Source organism: Protopterus annectens, chromosome 2.part2, assembly GCF_019279795.1.
Source record: "Protopterus annectens isolate FY-2018-M chromosome 2.part2, PAN1.0, whole genome shotgun sequence".
NCBI classification, from domain to species: Eukaryota; Metazoa; Chordata; order Ceratodontiformes; family Protopteridae; genus Protopterus; species Protopterus annectens.
The window spans coordinates 926,795,009-926,814,249 of NC_056730.1; the positions used below are offsets into that span (position 1 = coordinate 926,795,009).

The window sequence follows — 19,241 nt, forward strand, 5'->3', positions numbered from 1 at the left end:
GAGATGAGGACCAAGTAGCTGCACAACAAATATCATCCAAAGACACTCTAGACCAAAAGGCTGCAGACGTAGCCATGGACCTAGTGGAATGAGCTTTCACCTGACATGGAGGAGACATGCTTCTGTCATTATAGACCTGCAGGATGAATGAAGAAATCCATCTAGCTATAGTGACCTTGGAAATAGGTTTCCCCCAAAAGGGTTTATAGAAAAATACAAACAATTGATCATATTTTCAGAATTTTTTTTTGTCCTGTGTAAATAAAATCGTAACTGTCTATGAACATCCAACATGTGGAGTTTGTATTCCATCTTGTTAGTAAAATTAGGAAAAAACACAGGCAAATTAATGGTCTGATTGATATTGACTGGTGATGCTACCTTAAGAAGAAAGGATGGATTGGTTCGAAGAGAAACCCTATCTTTGTGAAAAATCATGTAAGGAATTTTGATGGACAAGGCCTGTAATTCTGAAACCCTTTCTGCAGAGGTAATAGCCACCAGAAAAGCTGTCTTCCAAGATAAAAATTTCACATCTGCTGTTGCTGCAGGCTCGAAAGGCGGAGTGACCAGAGATTGAAGAACCATAGTAAGGTCCCATGGGGGAAACATGATCTTTGACCGGGGGGGGGGGGGTAACAAAAAGGTGCCTTTGATAAAGGCTTTACACAGTCTGGAAGATAGGCTAAAGAGGCAGAATTCTCGACCACATGAAAATGAGAGATACCAGCCACTGAACTTTGACAGCAGAAGAAATAGCTCCATGTTGAAAAGTATCAGTTAGAAAATCAAGAATGGCGGAAATAGGAGCCATGAAAGGGTCTAAACTCTTTGAGAAGCCCAAAAGGAAAAATGTTTCCACTTGCTGTGATAAACCTTCCTGGTCGAAGAATTATGAGCAGCCACCAAAATAGATCTAACTGAGGAGGATAGTCCAGGAGTCCTAGCAATCACAGGAACTGGAGCAGCCAAGCTGTGAGCTTCAGGCTGTCCAGATTCAGATGAGGCATCCCCGAAGAGTGTGAAATTAAATCCTGAATGGGATCTAGGATCCAAGGCGGAGCCAAAAGGTGAGACCAAAGGAAGGGAAACCATACCTGGCGAGGCCAGAATGGGGCAATGACGATCACTTTGCTACCCAGCCGACAAACTTTCTGTAGAAACCTCGGAATGAGAGGTACTGGCGGGTAGGCATACAGAAGACCGGGAGGCCAAGCATGAACTAGAGCATCTCTGGGGGACTCCCCTGGCAGGGGGTTCAGAGCGAAAAACTTGTTGCACTTCACGTTGGAAGGAGATGCGAAGAAATCGCAGCAAGGTTGACCCCACTCGCTTAAGATCTGTTCCGCTACTGACAGACTCAGAGACCACTCATAAGGCATCAGAATGGTCTGACTTAGACGGTCTGCTAGGATGTTGGACCATCCCAGAATGTGCGTTGCGATGAGAAAGCGATCGGTGGAGATAGTCCATTCCCACACTCTCATGGCCTCACGACAAAGGGGCTAAGATAGTACAGTTTTGTACCTACCATAAATGTAGATGGTCGAGTGCTAATACAGCTGCAGTCATAACAGATGGGTTATCCTGCCGTCAGGGGGGTCCTCGGTCAGCCGAATTCCAAAGTCTAGGTCCGGCGTCGGTTGTCGTCGCCTCTTCCCTGACGTCAGTGCGGCAGGGGTATAAAAGAACCAGCCGACGCCATCTTCTTCAGTTTTTCTTGCCCCAGATGTCAGGTGCCCCCAGAAGGAAGGCAAAACATAAACTTATGTAATAATGCAATATAGAGTAATCAAAAAACAGTAGTTTGCAAGCAAATACACCATAAAAGAATACCCCAATCAGGTTGTATGAGAAGGTGTTTGTCATAAGGCCTGTCCCAAGAGGGGATGGAGGGAGGGAAACCTGGACTGCAGCTGTATTAGCACTCGAACATCTACATTTATGGTAGGTACAAAACTGTACTATGTTCATCGTGCATACAGCTGCAGTCATAACAGATGGGTAGAATCCCAAAGCTAAAAAGGGGTGGCAGGCACTAAGTGGAACTAAGAGGAGCAAGGATGCCCTGCAAGACTGCTGTGGCAAAGCCCGCTCTAGATTTAGAGTAAAGTGGAAGGTGATAGTGCTTGGAGAAAGTGTGCACAGAACTCCAAGTGGCTGCTTCCAAAATGTCCTTGGTAGGAACCCCCCTGAGGAAAGCTGCAGAGGTAGCTGTGGCCCTTGTGGAGTGGGATCTGATGCTTGAAGGCACAGTTTTTCCATGAAATGAGTAACAAAAGCGTATGCAGTGGGCTATCCATTTTGAGATTGTCTGTTTGGAGATAGCCTTTCCTTGAGCACCCGTAGCATAGGACACAAAGAGTTGCTCGGATTTCCAAGGAATGTAGTAGTCTTTCCCCTTTGTTTTGTGGGTTAGGGTAAAAGGTAGGTAAGTGGATAGTCTGATTCAAGGCTACACTGGATACTACCTTTGGCATAAAGGAAGGGTTGGTTCGTAAGGAAACTCTGTCCTGATGGAAAATGATGAAAGGTTGCACAGCCATGAGGGTCTGTAGTTCCGAAACCCTGCGTGCTGAGGTGATAGCCAGAAGGAAGGCTGTTTTCCATGACAAATATTGCAGTTCTGTTGAAGCAGCTGGCTCAAATGGAGGCAGGGTCAGCTTTTCCAAAATGAAGTTGAGGTCCCAAGCAGGTACTGGTGGTTTCCTTGGGGGTTTTATATTCTTAGCCCCTCTGAGGAACTGTTTTAAGAGAGGATGAGAGAATAAAGGAGGATCTGTGTTGTATTGTGCAGAAATGGCTGAAGCATGGATCTTGATGGAGGAGAAGGAAAGTCCACTGTTTAACATTTCAGCTAGGTACTGTAATATTTGAGGTAAATTTAGTACCCAATGATTCTGGCCCTTTTTCTGATTCTAGGCACAAAACCGTTTCCATTTGGCGGAGTAAGCTTTTCTAGTAGAAGGTCTTCTGGCCTCCAAGATGACATCCTGCACCTCCTTGGAGAGGAGGGTCTGTTAGGAAATCAAGGGATTCTCCATGCGGCTAGACTGAGGGTTTTCAGCTGACTGTGAAGAGTTTTGATGTTGTGCTGGGACAACAGAAGAGGCACTAGAGGCAGGATCCATGGCGGGGAATGCGTCAGACTCTTCAGGAGTGGATACCAGTGTTGTCTTGGCCAGTCTGGAGCAATGAGAATCATCTTTGGCTTCTCTGCTCTGGCTTTTAATAGAACTTTGGGCAGCAGAGGAAGAGGTGGAAAGGCATAGACTGTCAGTGTTGTCCAATTGAAAGAAAGTGCGTCCACTTTCCAGGCCTGAGGATGATAGGTCCTTGAACAAAATTTTTTCAGTTGGTAATTTCTGTGGGTAGCAAAGAGATCTATGTCTGGCTGTCCCCATGCCTGAGTTATCTTTGCGAAAACTTGAGGATGCAACTTCCATTCGTGTGGATCTGTCATATTTCTGCTTAGGCTGTCTGCCAGTGTGTTTTCCTTCCCTGGCAGGAATTGTGCTTGAAGTTGGATTTGCAATTCCAGAGCCGTGTTCCAAAGGGACATGGCTAGTCTGCACAGGGTGTATGAATGAGTTCCTCCCTGTTTGTTTATGTACCACATCACTGTGGTGTTGTCTGTCCTTATTAATAGCTGGCCTGGATGCAGTAGGTCTTTGAAGGCCATAATAGCATTTTGTACTGCTAGCATTTCCTTTTGATTGATGTGCAGGTGCTTCTCTTTTTGGGACCATTTTCCCTGAATGCACTGATCTGTCATGTGCGCCCCCCAGGCGTAGTCCGAGGCGTCTGTTGTGATGATTTGATTTGCTTGAGGTATGCAGAAGGGGAGACCTATGTTTCTTTGGCATGCTTGAGCCCACCACAGAAATTCCTTTTGAAGACATGGAATGAGTGGTATAATTGTTTCCAAACTGTGGCTGTGTTGAGACCATAAGTCTTTTAGGTACCATTGAAGTTTCCTCATATGCAGCTTTGCACATGGGATCAGCAGGATGCAAGATGCCATGAATCCCAGAGCCTGCAGGACTTTCCTTGCAGTCAGCCTGGTGAAGGTTGCCATTTTGCTGAAGTATTGAGATAGTTGCCCTTGCTTCTCTGGCGTGAGGTAGGCCATCTGGGTGTTTGTATTCAAGCTGGCACCCAGGAAAATTATTGTTTGAGAGGGTATTAGTTTTGATTTCTTTTTGTTGACTGTGTATCCCAGAAAGTTCAACAGTTTTATTACAAATGCCAGGTGTTTCAGAAGTATGTGCTTGCTGTCCATTTGTATCAGGCAGTCGTCCAGATATGGGTATATTTGTATCCCTTGAAGTCTGCAAAAGGCAATTACTGATGCCAGGCATTTCGTAAACACTCTGGGCGCAGTAGATAAGCCAAAGGGTAATGCAGAGAATTGATAATGGGTTGAACCTGCAAGAAATCTGAGGTATCTTCTGCAATCTTGTCTGATAGGGACATGCAGGTATGCCTCCTTGAGGTCCAATGTTACCAGCCAAGACTCCTTGCCCAGCATGGGAAGAAGCTGCTGTAATGTGAGCATCTTGAATTTTGGTACGAGTAAATACGTGTTTAGGATGGATAGGTCTAAAATAGGTCTCCAATCTTTGTCCTTCCTTGGTACCAGGAATAGTCTGGAATAAAAACCTTGACCTTGTTCTTTTGCAGGTACCTCTTGAATAGCTTTCATGTCCATGAGAGCTGAAATTTGTTTTTGTGCCTCTGCCCTTTGATTTTGTGGCAGATTTGTCATGCCTCTCATTTTTGGAAGGGTGTGAAAGTGGAATCTGTAGCCTCTGTCTATAATGTCCAGGATCCATTTGTCTTTTGTGACAATATGCCAATTTTTTGAAAATAATGCCAGTTTTCCGCCTAAAGGTGCTGCCATTAAAGCTTTGCTTAGCATGCAAAGGGGAAAGTCATTGTGTCTGCTTTCTGAATGACTGTGATCTATCTTCTCCACCTCTTGGGGTAGGTGCTTGCCATTGTCTGGCTCTGAATGATCCTTGAGATTGCCCTCTACCCCTTGGGCGCCTGTATCTGCCTCTTTGAGGTCTGTCCGTGGCTGGAAAGGACCAATTTTTTGAAGGCCAGTTTCTGCTGAAACGTGGTGGTTGTACCTGTAGGAAATCTTTCACTGTTTGCATTGATCTTGCCTTTTCCTCCATTTTCTTTAGTACCTCCTCAGCTTTAACACCAAACAATACATCTTTTTGAAGAGGTGCATCTAGTAATTTAGCTTTGACATGATCTGGTAAGGTTTGCTCTTTGAGCCAAGCATGTCTAGTATGACAGACCCTGTAACAGCAGCTCTACATGAGGCCTCTAAAGCATCAAAACCACACTGCAAGGTATGTTTACCCACTTGCTCTGCACTATGCAACAAATCCTGCAACTCCTTTAAATCTGGTTGCTCAGGTTGTGTCATTTTGCTTTTCAACTGAGATAACAAAAACTGTTGATACTTTAACATATGGAACTGACAGTTTAATGCCCTCATGGTTAAAGTGGCCGAGGTGTACACCTTTTCCCCCACCTTTCTAAAGCTCTGGAATCTCTCTCTGAAGGTAATGGGTTTTTAGCAGTAGAGGCCTTAATTCCCTTGGGACCCTGTGAAATAGTTTATTGGTCAGCAGCATGGCTTTTGTATAGGAACTGGTGTGAATCAGGAACCCGGTAATACCTGTCAGGTTTAACAGGAGCTGGAGGTAAAGAATCTGGGTTGAGGCTGGCTTCTGTGTACACATCATCTAATATATCTAGGACAGGAGGGAGAGCCAGAGGCCTGTGCTGGGGAAGCAAGAGAAAATCCCTGAGCCTTTTCTTGGAATCTGAGTAATCTTGGCCTTCCCAATGAAAGTGTTCCCTCAAGGTATGTAGGGTTTCCCCAAAAGAATAGTCCTCAGGGGGGGAGACCGAGGGAATGGACTCCTCAGCATCAGAGTCTTCAAAAGGGGAATAAAGAATATTCCTGGTCCTCAGAATGTTCTGAGGTAATAGAGGCTTGATCTGAGGAAGGAGAGTCTTCCTCCAATCTGGGCCTTTTGTCCGAGGGGAGTTGAGAACCCCTGATAAGAGTAATCAAATCCTCAGCCATTTTGAGCATCTGTTTTTTAGGCATGGGGCCTTGAGAGGGGGTCTGTGGTCCTTGTGTTTTAGTTTTCATGGCTGCTTTAGATTTTGTGAAGGCCTTAATGGAAAAGGAGGAAGGCCTGAAGACACCTTGAGAAGTGGCAGGCCTGTCTAAACTCTGAGTTTCCCCGCCAAGAGTGGCGTCGGTATCTGTAGTCGGAATGGGGGCCAAGGAGCCTGCGACCTCGGGCACAGAAGACACCGGTAATGAAGCGTCATCGGTACACAGGGGCTGCGTAGGCACCTCGCTGAGAACCGGAGCACCGGTAGTCGGAGTATCCGACGACATAATGTAATTAATTTTTTTACCAAAATAGTGGTGGGCGAACTCCGCCCGACGCTTAATAGTGCGTTTATTGAATCTAGCACAAAAACGGCAGGCCGAGACGTCGTGGTCTGGGCCTAAGCAAGGAATACAGAAAGAATGGAAATCCTTATGCGGTATTTGCTTCCCACATGAAATGCAATTATTAACTTTGTCTGATATCGGTCTGAGGCAAGAAAAGTTTCCCCAACGGGGTACTTAGCTTTCAAGAAGACTTCGGCTGAAATATTTTCGTAAATCTCAGGAGCTGGCCGACCGGCACTTGCGAACTGCTTCTGCTTTGGGCAACGCGCGGCAAGAAAGACTGAAGAAGATGGCGTCGGCTGGTTCTTTTATACCCCTGCCGCACTGATGTCAGGGAAGAGGCGACAACAACCGACGCCGGACCTAGACTTTGGAATTCGGCCGACCGAGGACCCGCCTGACGGCAGGATAACCCATCTGTTATGACTGCAGCTGTATGCATGATGAACATCTGGTCCCTCCCTGTTTGTTGATATACCAGACCACTGACATGTCGTCTGACTAAATAGCAATCACCACCAAAGGAAGAAAGGCATGAAGGGCCTGCAACACTAGAAGGACTGCCCTCATCTCTAGGATATTTATATGCAAGCTGGTCTATATGGGGGACCACAGACCTTGGACTGTCCTGCCCGAACAATGCCCCCCCTCACCCGAGTTGGGAGGCATCCGTGGTCACTGTGGTTTGGGCTGGGGCTGGAACAAAAGTTCATTCCCTCCAAAATGTCCTGAGAGCTCATCCACCATATGAGGGATGACCAACAGACTTGACTGAGTTGAATTGGATATGTCAATGGCAGTTCCAACAGGGACCATTGTACAGCTAGAGTCTATTGTAGACTTCTCATGTGCAACTGAGCACACGGGAGAAGAGTTATGGTCACCGCCATCAACCCTAAGGCCCTCAACACTGATTCTGCCATTGGAAGATGAGAACGGTAGATCAGGGAGACATGCATCCTCAGGTTTTGAACTCTCACCAAGGTTATTAATATTTTGCACTGAAGAGTATCTATCTGGCACCAATGTAGTCTATCACCTGTACAGGATCTAAGAGAGATTTGGATGCAGTGATTGTGATCCCCAAACATGGGGCAAGAGTCAGGAAATAATCCCTGGTTTGGGGGAGTAGACACCTGGTGGGAGCAGTGGGGAGCCAATCATCCAGGTACGGACATTCCTGAATCCCCTGATGCCTCAGATGAGCCGCTACCACCGTCATCACTTTGGTAAACACCCTGGAGGCTGTGGTGAGACCAAAGGGTAGGGCTCAAAATTGGTAATGGTAGACTCCTAGCCAGAAGCGGAGGAACCTCCTGGAGCTTCTGTGCATTTTTATGTGATAGTAAGCATCCTGGTGGTCTAACAAGCACATCCAGTCGCACTCTTGCCGGTATGGCATGATGGACTGTAATGTGACCATCTGGAACTTCTCTTTGGCAACTGACAGGTGAAGGGTAGAGAGGTACACAATGGGCCTTAAGTCCCCCGTTTTCTTTGGCACCAAAAAGAACCCGGAGTAGAAGCCCGATCCGGAATGATCTGCGGGGGACGGTTTTGATGGCTCATTTTCCTAGCAGCTTGGAAATTTCCTGTGCTGCTGCCTCCATTTGCATGGGTGGTACATCCGGGAGGTGTCTGGGAGATTTGGGGGAACCCACAAAGAGGATAGAGTAACCTCTGGATATGATTTGAAGCACCCAGTGGTCCAATGTTATGGACTCCCATGCCGCAAGGTGCAAGGACAATTGTCCCTCGACTGCCTCCAGAGTAGAGGGTTGCTGACCGAGTCTGTCCGAGAAAGGTTCTCGAGACCCAAAGTTCCTCGGATCCCCTCTGCCTCTGGGCCAGCGTCCATTCTGTCCCCCTCTGCCTCTGGGGGAAGAAGAGCCCTGAGTGTCCTGGGAATACTGTGACCTCTGGAACCATATCTTCTTTTGCCCTCTCTGGTTCGGGGAAAAGGACCTTTGAGGGTTAGAGAAGCGGATCCCGATGGCAGACAGTGTCTTCCCGTCCTTCTCACTCTGGACTATTGTCTCCTTGACGGTCTTTCCAATGAGTGTAGAGCCGTCATAAGGGGCATTGGCAAAAGATGCTTTGAAGGTTTCGGAAAATCGACATAGCCTGAGCCAGGCGTTGCGCCTCATGGACACGCCGGACCCAGCCGCCATAGCTGCTCCTTCCGTAGCATGTGAGAGGAGTCACATGGACATGTTAGATACTGGTTTTAAAGTGACCATCCTCATGGAGAACGAAGCCTTGTCCTACGACATGGATTTGGGGGGAGACTCTTCCAGCTCCTTTACCAGGTCGCATTGGAGTCTGGTGACATGGGCCAAGTAGTTTGGCATCCTAATCGAAAAGGTAGCTGAAGCGTACACCCGCTTCCCTAGGTGGTCCATCATCCGTGATTCTCGGTCAGGAAGGTGGACCGAGGAACTCTCCTGAGCAAGTTCCTTCTTAGTGGCTGCTGCTACCACCATGGTGTCTACGGGGGAGCCCTTATTCCAAGCTGGCCTGTCTATGGGGGGGGGGCTTAGAATCTTGACAGGTCTTTTTGGGATAGGTTCCATGGTGTCCGATTCCTTCCATGCCCGTGAGGTGACCAGATCCACCAAAGGATACGCGGGAGGGAACACCCAGGAAGCCTTCAGGAACACATACTCATCAGAAAAAGGTTTGGGGGCTGATCAGCCTCCACGATGGTGCAGGATCTCCATGATGTCTCCAAAGGAGACATCCTCGGGAGGTGACCTAGGGGAACCCTCTCTATCATCTAAGTCCGTGTCCTCGGTGAGGGACTCTGGGGAGTCCAAGTGCCTCCTCTTTCACATATGGTTGCGAGGTACCTCTCCAATGGGGTCTCCGTGGGAGCTCGCAAGCCACTTGTTCCTTGGGGGGTGGGACCGTCTGGGGCTCTTCAAGCATGGGCTGTCCCTCTGGTAAAATGATGGGGACTGTAGACATAGCCGAGGGAGTCTGGGAGGAGTCTGAGGGGGTGGTCAGGGGTCTCGATTCGACGGAGAGAACCTTTTCTACCATGTTGAATGCCGAAGGAGAGCGAACCTCGTGAAAAACCAATAAGGAGGCCAGTCTCCCTGGGTCCAACGAGAGAACCGGAGCCAAGCCAGAGGTGGACAGAGCTCCGAGGGGGGGAACCTGGCCAGACAAAGTCAGAGCTGATGAAAATGGTTCCACTCCCTCGGATCCAACACCCAAGCTCTGGCTCCGAGAGTGGCTCGGATCCGAGCTGGTCAGATCCGAAACTCTCCAGGTAGCTGCCAGCATCGAGGAAGCAAGTACCATTGGCGCCGACCCCCTGACCAAAGCCAACTTCGGATCTGAGTACTCCAAAGCCAAAGGTCAGATCAGAGAAAGAGATATAGGTTGAAAAAAGGGAACCGAGCTTTCCCCTCCTGAGGGGGGGCTGGCAAGACCCCTATCTGGATCTGTGTACGGATAAATCGCCTCATCATTTTATCCAGATCCATGTCAGACGAGTGGGCGGACTGCGACGAGGCCACAGTCTTCGACCTGGTGAGTCAGTGCACTGAGGCCCGAGAAGATGGATGTGTTTCCTCCAGCTCCGGGGAGAGCCTCGGTGATCGGAGCCGAGGGGCGTCACGGATCCGTGGTGTCTTAGTCGGAGAAGTGAGGTCCGGAGACCTCTTTCTCTTTTCCCTCGTCTTCGACTCTCTCTCCCTCTCTCTACCTCTTTTCTGCTCTACTACCACAGGGTTTGGTACAGGAGGTTGAGTCCCAGCCTGGGAGGGAGGAGAAGCCGGAGACAAGGAAACAGACTCTGAAGGAGGAAAAAGGCCTTTGAGGTCCAACTTTGCCTTTCTATCTTTTATGGCATGGGGTTTGAAGCCCGCACATATGTTGCAGTCCACATTTAGATGGGCCACGCCCAAGCACAAAACACATAGAGTGTGGCCATCAGCAGGGGATAACTTATGGCCACACTCTGTGCAGCGCTTGAAAACAAGCTTTTCAGCCATACTATTTAGCAGAAAGATAACCTTAAATAAAAACAGGTAGTTTCTTTCTAGCTAGCACACACACCCACTCACCACACTCGTACACAGAAAACACTGAGGGGGGGAGGGGAAGCTACAACCAACACCACAGTACAAACTACTCCAACTAACCTAAAACTCAAAAACTTGATGCACCAAGTGAGGGGAGGAGAAAGGTGACCTATACTAACACTAATTGACAGAAAACAGAAGAAATTGAGTTACTCATGAAGGTTTTAACCCACTGACTAGTTGGAGCTCTAGAGACACGATGCTGAAGCAATTCGCTGCAAACGAGATCTGGGGAAGGAAGGCAGTGGAGGTGTATTATGGGTAAGCGGAGGAGTTTGAAGCTCGGAGCTGATGCTAGTAAAAGTTGGTGGCTCGGATCCGTAACCCACAGGTTGAAGACCAAATGAAGTCAACTACTTCAGATCATTTTTTGCATGGAGGCAAGCCCACCTGCATCAACAAAATTATATATACCTACTCTGTGGTCACACAACAGTGGAAAAATGGAAAACTCACTATCACTGAAAGGTGTTTTGGCGTAATTTCTTTGATCTACCCGAAGCTGGAGAAACTGTTGTCGATTGATCAACGTACATCCAGAAATCTTAGTGCCCCATTATCCAGATATGAACTCAAAAAGATCAACAAAGAACTCAAACAAAATCAAATCCTTCAAAAGTTAGCAGGAATTGAGAATTGACACCTCTGCTAAGAACTATGAAACTGAAGAATGTCCAGCGATGCTCAAATCTAACAAATAATAACAGAGCTTACTCATCTCCTGGGAACTTGGCCAACGCATTAGCAGAGCAATTCAACTCTAATATTATTCCCCTAACTTTTCCCAGCTCCTCTGATCACCTCCAAGCAAGTCCTGAATGCTGTCTCCAAGGTTAGAAACACTAGTTCTATGGGTTTTTATAATGTTCCAAGCTGCCCTCATTTTAGCCTACATGCTGTCTGCTAAACCTACTACCAAGTGTAATCAACCTCATCCTCTGCATTGGATTTGTGCCAGAGGAATAGCACACCATTAAACAAGGAGTGATCCACTTCTGATACAGGGAAACTACAGATGTATAAGCTTCACCAACCTTATCTGCAAAGCAATGGACAAATCATTAAGGAACTTGTTACTAAGACTTAAGCAGTTTACAAGCCCTGGACCCAAGCCAGTTTGGGTTTGTTAAAGGCAGATCCTGCCTCCTGAACTTGGTGGGTTTCTTTAAGCAAATCACTTATGATCTAAACTCAAGCAAATCGGTTTACACTGCCAATCTGGACCTGGCCAAGGCCTTTGATACCATTCCACATTCCATTCCCACATTATTGATAATTTAATCAAACTAAATCTAAACCCCATGTCAGCTGCTGGACAGCAAACTGGGTAGTGGACAGAACCCAATCTATTAGTGTGGGAGGAATGCTCTCCTCAAAAAAGGCAGTTACCAGAGAGGTCCCCCAGGGATTGGTCCTAGGGTCAACTTCTTTTTGATATTTACTTTTCTGATGTCAAGGCTCACTTCAACAGCCTAAGGCTGACCAAATTTGCAGATGACTGCAAACTTGGAGTTGTCATTAACTCCCTGACTTCCAGATTATTCAGGAGGGACTAATGCACACCAAGAAGTGGAGCCTTGACAGCAGCCTACAACTAAATGCTAACAAATGTAGCATTGTGTCATTTGGCAAAACTGGGCACACATGCATCTACTGCATCTGGCTCATTCACTACAGACCTGGTCACTTTCATTGATAGCAAACTATCTTTTGATCACCATGTATCCACTGTAGTTAGTAAATCCTTTTACCTATCCAGACTAGTCACCTGGGGTATTTCTTCTACCTCTAAGGATATTATCATCCCTCTCTACTTCTCTTTATCAGGCCCATAATAGAGTAAAAGGTCTCCTTTGGTATGGAATTGTCTATGGCCCAACTTGAGAGACTGCAGCATTTACTCACTAAGATAATCATGGGCATGTCTTCCTTGACCTACTCAGACCATTTTAAAGCGTTCCCTTTTTTCTTTTTATTACAGACCCTTGAGAGGTGACCTCTGCCTAGCCTACACAGACTTGAAGGATCCAGTCCTATGTGACCTCCAGCACATCCACAAAATTACCACCCCCCCCCCTAAACACCCACTGAAACATAAATAGGACATGCTGATAAAACAGAAACATATCCCAGTGAACCCCTCTTTTATGGAATATAACTCCTTTGGATATAAAGCAAAGCATCTCCCTGTCTCTTTCTCATTGTAACCTGGATGATTGGATGGGCAACTGTCAATATATCCCAGGTTTGGCCTAAATTAAAGGGCTTGAAACTATCAGGCCCTTGATGAAAGGGATTTAAACTATGTGTAAATTATTAATATCAATGGGTACCTATGATTTGGGATATTGTGGCTGGGCTACTAATGGTCCTCTGTATCAATAGCTTAGTATTAAGCTATGAACCTATATCTATGAACTTAAGAACAGCACAAGTTAGTTTCTATTCAGAAAGCCCTACCAGAACTGTATCTGTACATCCTAAAAGCATCCTTCATGTACCCATTGTCATTGCATTATTTTGACTGTTAAGACACACACACAAGGAGGTACTATGTGAAAAACAGAAATGAAAAGTGAGCTCAAGTGGAACTGATCATGCTGAAAGTGTCAGGGAGATTTAGCACCGGTGCTCTTTCCCCTGCTCTAGCCTTTGCTTTTTCACTATTACATATGCTTTATTCATTTTTAGTCTGGAAATGGATGAGTATGTCCATATGACGTTGGTGATATTGACAGGTTACGTTCTTTCGATGAAATTTCCTTACAATACCAAACCAAGCACCAACATTATTTTTAAAATGCCTTGTTATTTGAAATGAAAATGTGCTGGGACAGTTAAGAGGCGCAGAAAGTACAGTTGTGTAAAACCTTACCATAAGATTAGTTGTCCTTCTCCTCACTGTTGCATTATTCTTTACAATAGGGAATCCCCTGCCAAAGGCAGAACACCATCCGGCCAGTATACCAAAGCCTTTTGGTTTTAAAGGGTATGCTGTACATCACACGTATGCTCCCCATGCATAGTGTAGGGCGTAAAGATAACGTCCAGACGTTACATCCTCAGAACTGAAAAGCCCTTGTAGGAACGACAGTCCAAGGATAAAAATAGCTAACAAGCACATCCAGAAGGAAAAAAGTACCAGGGGAGGAGGGAGGGAGTGAATATTGCAACAACGAAGAGAAGGACATTTACTGTTATGGTAAGATTTTACACAATTGTACTATGTCCTTCCATATCACTGTTCCAGTATTCTTTACAATAGGGAGAATGCAAAAGCTCAGGAAAAAGACTGGGAGGAGGAAGGGCCAGCACAGCCCTCTAGGAAGCCATGGAGAAAGGGGCCTGGCAAAGCCAGCTCCGGCCCTAGAAATCACATCCAACTTATAGTGCTAAGTAAAAGGTATGCAGAGAAGTCCAGGTTGCTGCCTCAAGAATAGCATTAGTACCCAAACCCTTGAAAATAGCACCAGATGAAGCCACAGCTCTAGTGAAATGAGCCATAACCAAAGAAGGAAGGCTCGTCTCATGAAAAGAATAGTAAAAATAAATGGCTTTAGATATCCAAGAAGAAATGGTTTGCTTGGAAACAGCCACACCTAAACACCTAGAATGAAAAGAAACAAAAAGCTGTTCAGATTTACAAAAAGATTAAGTCTTATCCAAATACAATCTGAGTTGTCTATGCAAATCCAAGGTGTGCAAAACCTTCTCACTAGCAGACTGCAGGGAAAGCAAAAATGTGGGCAAATGAACAGACTGATTAAGAGACAACTCACTGACCACCTTGAGCATAAAAGAAGGATTAGTACGAAAGGACACCCTGTCCTTTTGAAAAACTAAAAAAGGGAGGAACGGCTATAAGGGCTTGCATGTTAGACACCCACCTGGCAGAATAAAGGGCCAAAAGAAGATCAGTCTTCCAAGAACAATGCAGTAAGGAGGCTGAAGCAGCAGGTTCAGAAGGAGCCAGAGTCAGTTTTTACAAAACAAAATTAAGGTCCCAGGAAGGAGGGACAGGCTTCCTGGGAGGCCTAATGTGAAGGAGCCTTTAAGAAACTGTTTGACCTCAAATCTAGAGGCTAAAGGAGGAGTCAAAGGCAGACAAGCAGAGATAACTGACAGGTGGGGCTTAACAGAAGAATATGTCAACAAAGCATACAGCAATTCACACAAGAGAGAATGAAAGGAATATCCACAGTAAATGGATCCAGGTTATGAGAAAGACACTGAACAGAAAACCTCTTCCATTTAGATAAGTGAGATTTCCTAGTAGTGGGTTTCCTGGCCTTGTGCAGGACCCAAAGCACATCCTCAGAAAAAAAGGTGTCAGTAAAGGATCAAAACCCTATCACCCATAATGTCAGTTGAAGAGTGGACAGGTGGGGATGAATGAGAGATCCCTTGTCTTGTATGAGTAGGTCCACCCTGTGAGGTAATTTGTGATGACTGCTCTTGGCAATACGCAGAAGAGAGAATCAATGCTGTTTGGGCCAAATGGGAATCACCAGCAAGATTTTGGGAACAGCCTGTTTAATCTTGAACAGGACTTTTGGAATGAGAGGTAGACGGGGAAGGGATAAAGAAGCATCCCTTTCCAAATATAAGACAGTGTCCACCTTCCAGGCCAGAGAGCATGGGACTCTGGCACAAAATACAGGAAGCTGTCCTTTCAGAGAGAAGGCAAATAGATCTACTTTAGGAGTACCCCATTGGTGGACAATGTCCAGAAACACATCCCCGTGAAGCATCTCACTCATGGGATTGAGCTATGGATCTGATTAGAGAATCTGCCACTATATTCTGTTCTGAGGGCATGTAAACTACCTGAAGGGTCACCTGATACTGGATAGCAAACTTCCAAAACTGAAGGCATGACCTGCAAAGGAGATAATATCTTGTCCTCCCCTTGCTTGTTGACATACCACATCACTGTGGTATTGTCTGTGAGAATCTTGAGGGCCCCTGGAAGAAAAAGAGAATGAAAAGCCTGAAGAGCCAGCAGAACAGCTCTTATCTCTTTTACACTGATGTGGTCTTTCTTTTGATGAAGGAACCAAAGGTCCTGTACCTTTAGAGGGCTGAAGGAGGCCCCATCCCACATCCGAGGTGGAGCTTTCTCATGTGCATTGGCTAGAAGAAGTATAGGGATGGTGGAAGCCATGTAACCCAGAGATCTCAGAAATTCTCTGGATGTGACTGAAGCCAGAGGAAGAGGGGATTGAAAGAAAGTGATGAGAGTTAAGGAAGGCCCTGGGAGGAGGCAGGGGTGCCAGAATTGGAACAGTCTGGATCCTGCAACTCAGAAAAACATGATCATGAGAAGGAGTGAGGAATGCTTTCTGATAATTGAGAAGGAGTCAGGAATGCCTTCTGGTAAGTTAAGGTAAACTCCAGGCTTTGCAGGAGAAAAAATAGGAAGATACGTCCATGGTATCCTTAGCAAACAATTTAAGTTGTTGGTTCTCAAGATAAATCACTAAGGAAGAAAACTGACTCCTTAACGTTTTAGGGACAAAGGGCTGCCAAATCTCGCAAGAAGTATGGTCGTGTGAAGCTTCTAATCAGAATAAACACTACTCCTGATGATCTTTTATAGGAAATCTGTCTCCCACACTGGCATTTCCCCTCTCTGGGATGATATGAAACCCAATAACCAGAATATAAGACAAACAAAAGATAATAAAATCAAAAACCACAATGGGGCACTTATCTGAAGCAGCAGAACCAGCAGACAAATGAACTTTTGAAATGTGGGTACCAGTAATGTTGAGGGCCAACAAGCTAAAATAAAAAGACCAAAAACCCAGGAAAAGATTGAATCTCTGAGATCTCTCTTCTCATTTAAACTTCTTTTTTTTTGCAGGGGAGCAAGCCTCTCCTGCACCCCCCCCCCAAACTTATATATACTAACCCTGAGAAGCTACACCTTGGAGAACAGGGAATATTCTGAGAAATTTCCATCTTGGACTTATTATATGCAAGCCTGTTTTTCGGCCAGTCAGTCAATGTGACATTTCAAATGTTTACCATTCTGAAGTCCTTAGACTACATTTTTTGTTTCATTACTAGCCAAACTTATACAGCTACTAACATCACTCCTTCCAAAAATCATTTCTTTACACTTTTCAATACTAAACCTTAATTCAATTTGAAATTACCTGTAAATAAGAGAGTACCTGTAAATAATTATTTAAGCTGATGAGCTCTTCATCATAATTCAAAATACATCCAATTTTACAGTCATCTGCAGATTTAAGTATGAATCACTTACTGTTTCTAGACATTTAACAGAAAATTAAATTCAAAAGCATAGTACTAAAGACTAATCCTTGGGAACTCCTGCTTTGACTGGCAATTTCTCACAACACATTTCTTTAACAAGTCCATCAAGTTCTTCCCATTTACAATATATACATTTGTTTTATTAGCTCATGCATTGCAGACAGCAGAATAAAATAATTAATCAAAAGCTTTTGGGAGGTGCAGCGGTTAATGTTGTCGCCTCCCAGCAAGAGGTTCTCTGGTTCGAATCTTGGATGGAGTGTTTTTCCGGAATCTATATTTCCTCCCTGCATTTGCGTGGGTTTCCTCCCACATTCCAAAGACATGCGTCTGGAGCATTTCTCCCCGGGCCTCTGCTGAAAATAGGCTCTGTCCTAGTCGGAGTTTCCTGGTCAAACAAATGTTAAATAAAATAAATAAAAATAAATTTTGCTAGATCTAATAAATCTACAGCTACTATTAGACATACCATACTGTAAAATGCAACCAGAATGGTTAAAACAGATCAAATTTTAACAAAATCATGTTGGACAATGCTAATACTTAGGCCAAGTATTTTACATCTGTAGCACAAATTAACATTACTTTGCTTAAAGCATTTCCCTAATACTGACGTTTGGCTGATAGGTCTGTAATTTTAACTTCAGTTAGACAACAACCAAGGGAAAGTGATACAATGACAAATATTTTCTAGATACACGGAACAGCTAAAGTCTTCAATAACTCATGAAATATGCCACATCAAATAGGAGTTAAGTCATCACATATGTTCCTAAGTAATACAGTTGGCAAATGATTAGGTCCCATAGACTTGCTGACCTTGGTTTTAGTAAAGCATTAGTCGAAATTTTATTTGAGATTAAAGGACAGTCTACACTACTCAGATATTCACTATCAGGAATTGTAAAGCTTTCACCTACACTGTCTTCACAGAGTATAAAAAAGTACTTGTATAACCGGCCTGCAACATGTTCTGGGTCCAGCATTAGCTCATTATTTTCCACAAGAAGTCAAAAAGATTACATTGTAAATATATGAATTTATAATACTCCATTTTTACTAGATTTATCACAGGCTAGCCACATATAGGTTCATAGGTTCATACTAGGCTATCTGCCCTGGGGCAATTATAAGCCTAACCCGATTCTGTATGGCTTATGCCACCCCTTGATTTGAGTATACTGTGCCCTTTTTAAGGTTTAGTTTACTGTGCCTCTGTCCAATAGGGACACGGGAGTAATCCCTGGGACAAACCTACGATCCCCATCCACCTATCGAGATTCTTCTTGAAGAGATTCAGTGAGGTGCTCTGCCTCACATGAACTGGAATTCTATTCCAGAGCGAAGGGAGCCTCTGGGTTATGAACCTGTCCCTCCAGCAAGTTCTATTTATTTCTGTGCTGAGGTTCAAGTCCCTTGAGTGTGTGGCTCTAAGGGATTTAGATTTACTGAGGTGGAGCATGTCCATTAATTCTGGATTTGACATAGCTTTGTATGTCAGGCATAGATCGCCTCGAAGCAGGCGGTATGCAACTGAGTAGAGCTGGAGTTTTTTTAACCAAGCAGCATATGGCATCTGTTTGAGACCCTTGATCCTCTTGGTGAGATACTTTTGGAGTCTTTCTAATTGCTGCAGGTGTCGGGTAAGGTACAACCCAAAAGGGGCATTGTATTCTATGCTGGGCCTGATGAGGGATGAATAAAGGGGCACGATTACCTCTCTTGATCTAGATGTGAAACCCTTCGTGATGAGGTGGGCTATGTAGAAGGTCTTTCTAACCACTTTGGCAATGTGGTTTTCAAAGGAGAGATTGCGATCAACTTGGGTCCCCAGGTCCCCAATAACTTTCTCTGTACTTAATGGGTTTCCGCCTATGTGGTAATCTGTGGGCACATTGCTTTTGCCAAAGGGTATGACTATACATTTTTTGGCATTTAGCTTTAAACCATGGCGCTGGCACCAGTTATCTGTCTCTGTGAGACCTTTTTGAAGGATGTTTGTGTCAGCTGGAGAGTTGATTATGGCACCCAGTTTGCAGTCGTCTGCGAACTTGGTGAGCCATAGTCCTCCCACGTTTGCCTGTACCTCGGAAAAGTATATACCGAACAAGAGTGGTCCCAGGACAGAACCCTGTGGGACGCCACTTGTGACCGGTTTCGAATCGGACATGGCTCCAGCAACTCTCACTCTGTGGGTTCAGTCTTTGAGCCAGTTTGCGACCCATCTTGTGACATAGGGGTTTATATTTAAGCTGGATAGCTTATCTATGATGCCCGAGTGGGGCATTGTGTCAAATGCCTTTGCAAGGTCCAGATAGGCTGTGTGGACTACCTTCCCTTCATCTATGGCTTTGGTGACTGTTTCGAAG

At 45.3% G+C, this 19,241-nt stretch overlaps 1 protein-coding gene across 3 annotated transcripts in view; it reads right to left on the bottom strand.

Annotated features, from left to right (window-relative positions):
- The window catches only part of SSBP2 (single stranded DNA binding protein 2), a 1,934,337-nt gene that overhangs the window by 74,918 nt on the left and 1,840,178 nt on the right, over positions 1-19,241 (bottom strand). The gene's annotated exons all lie outside the window — the stretch shown is intronic.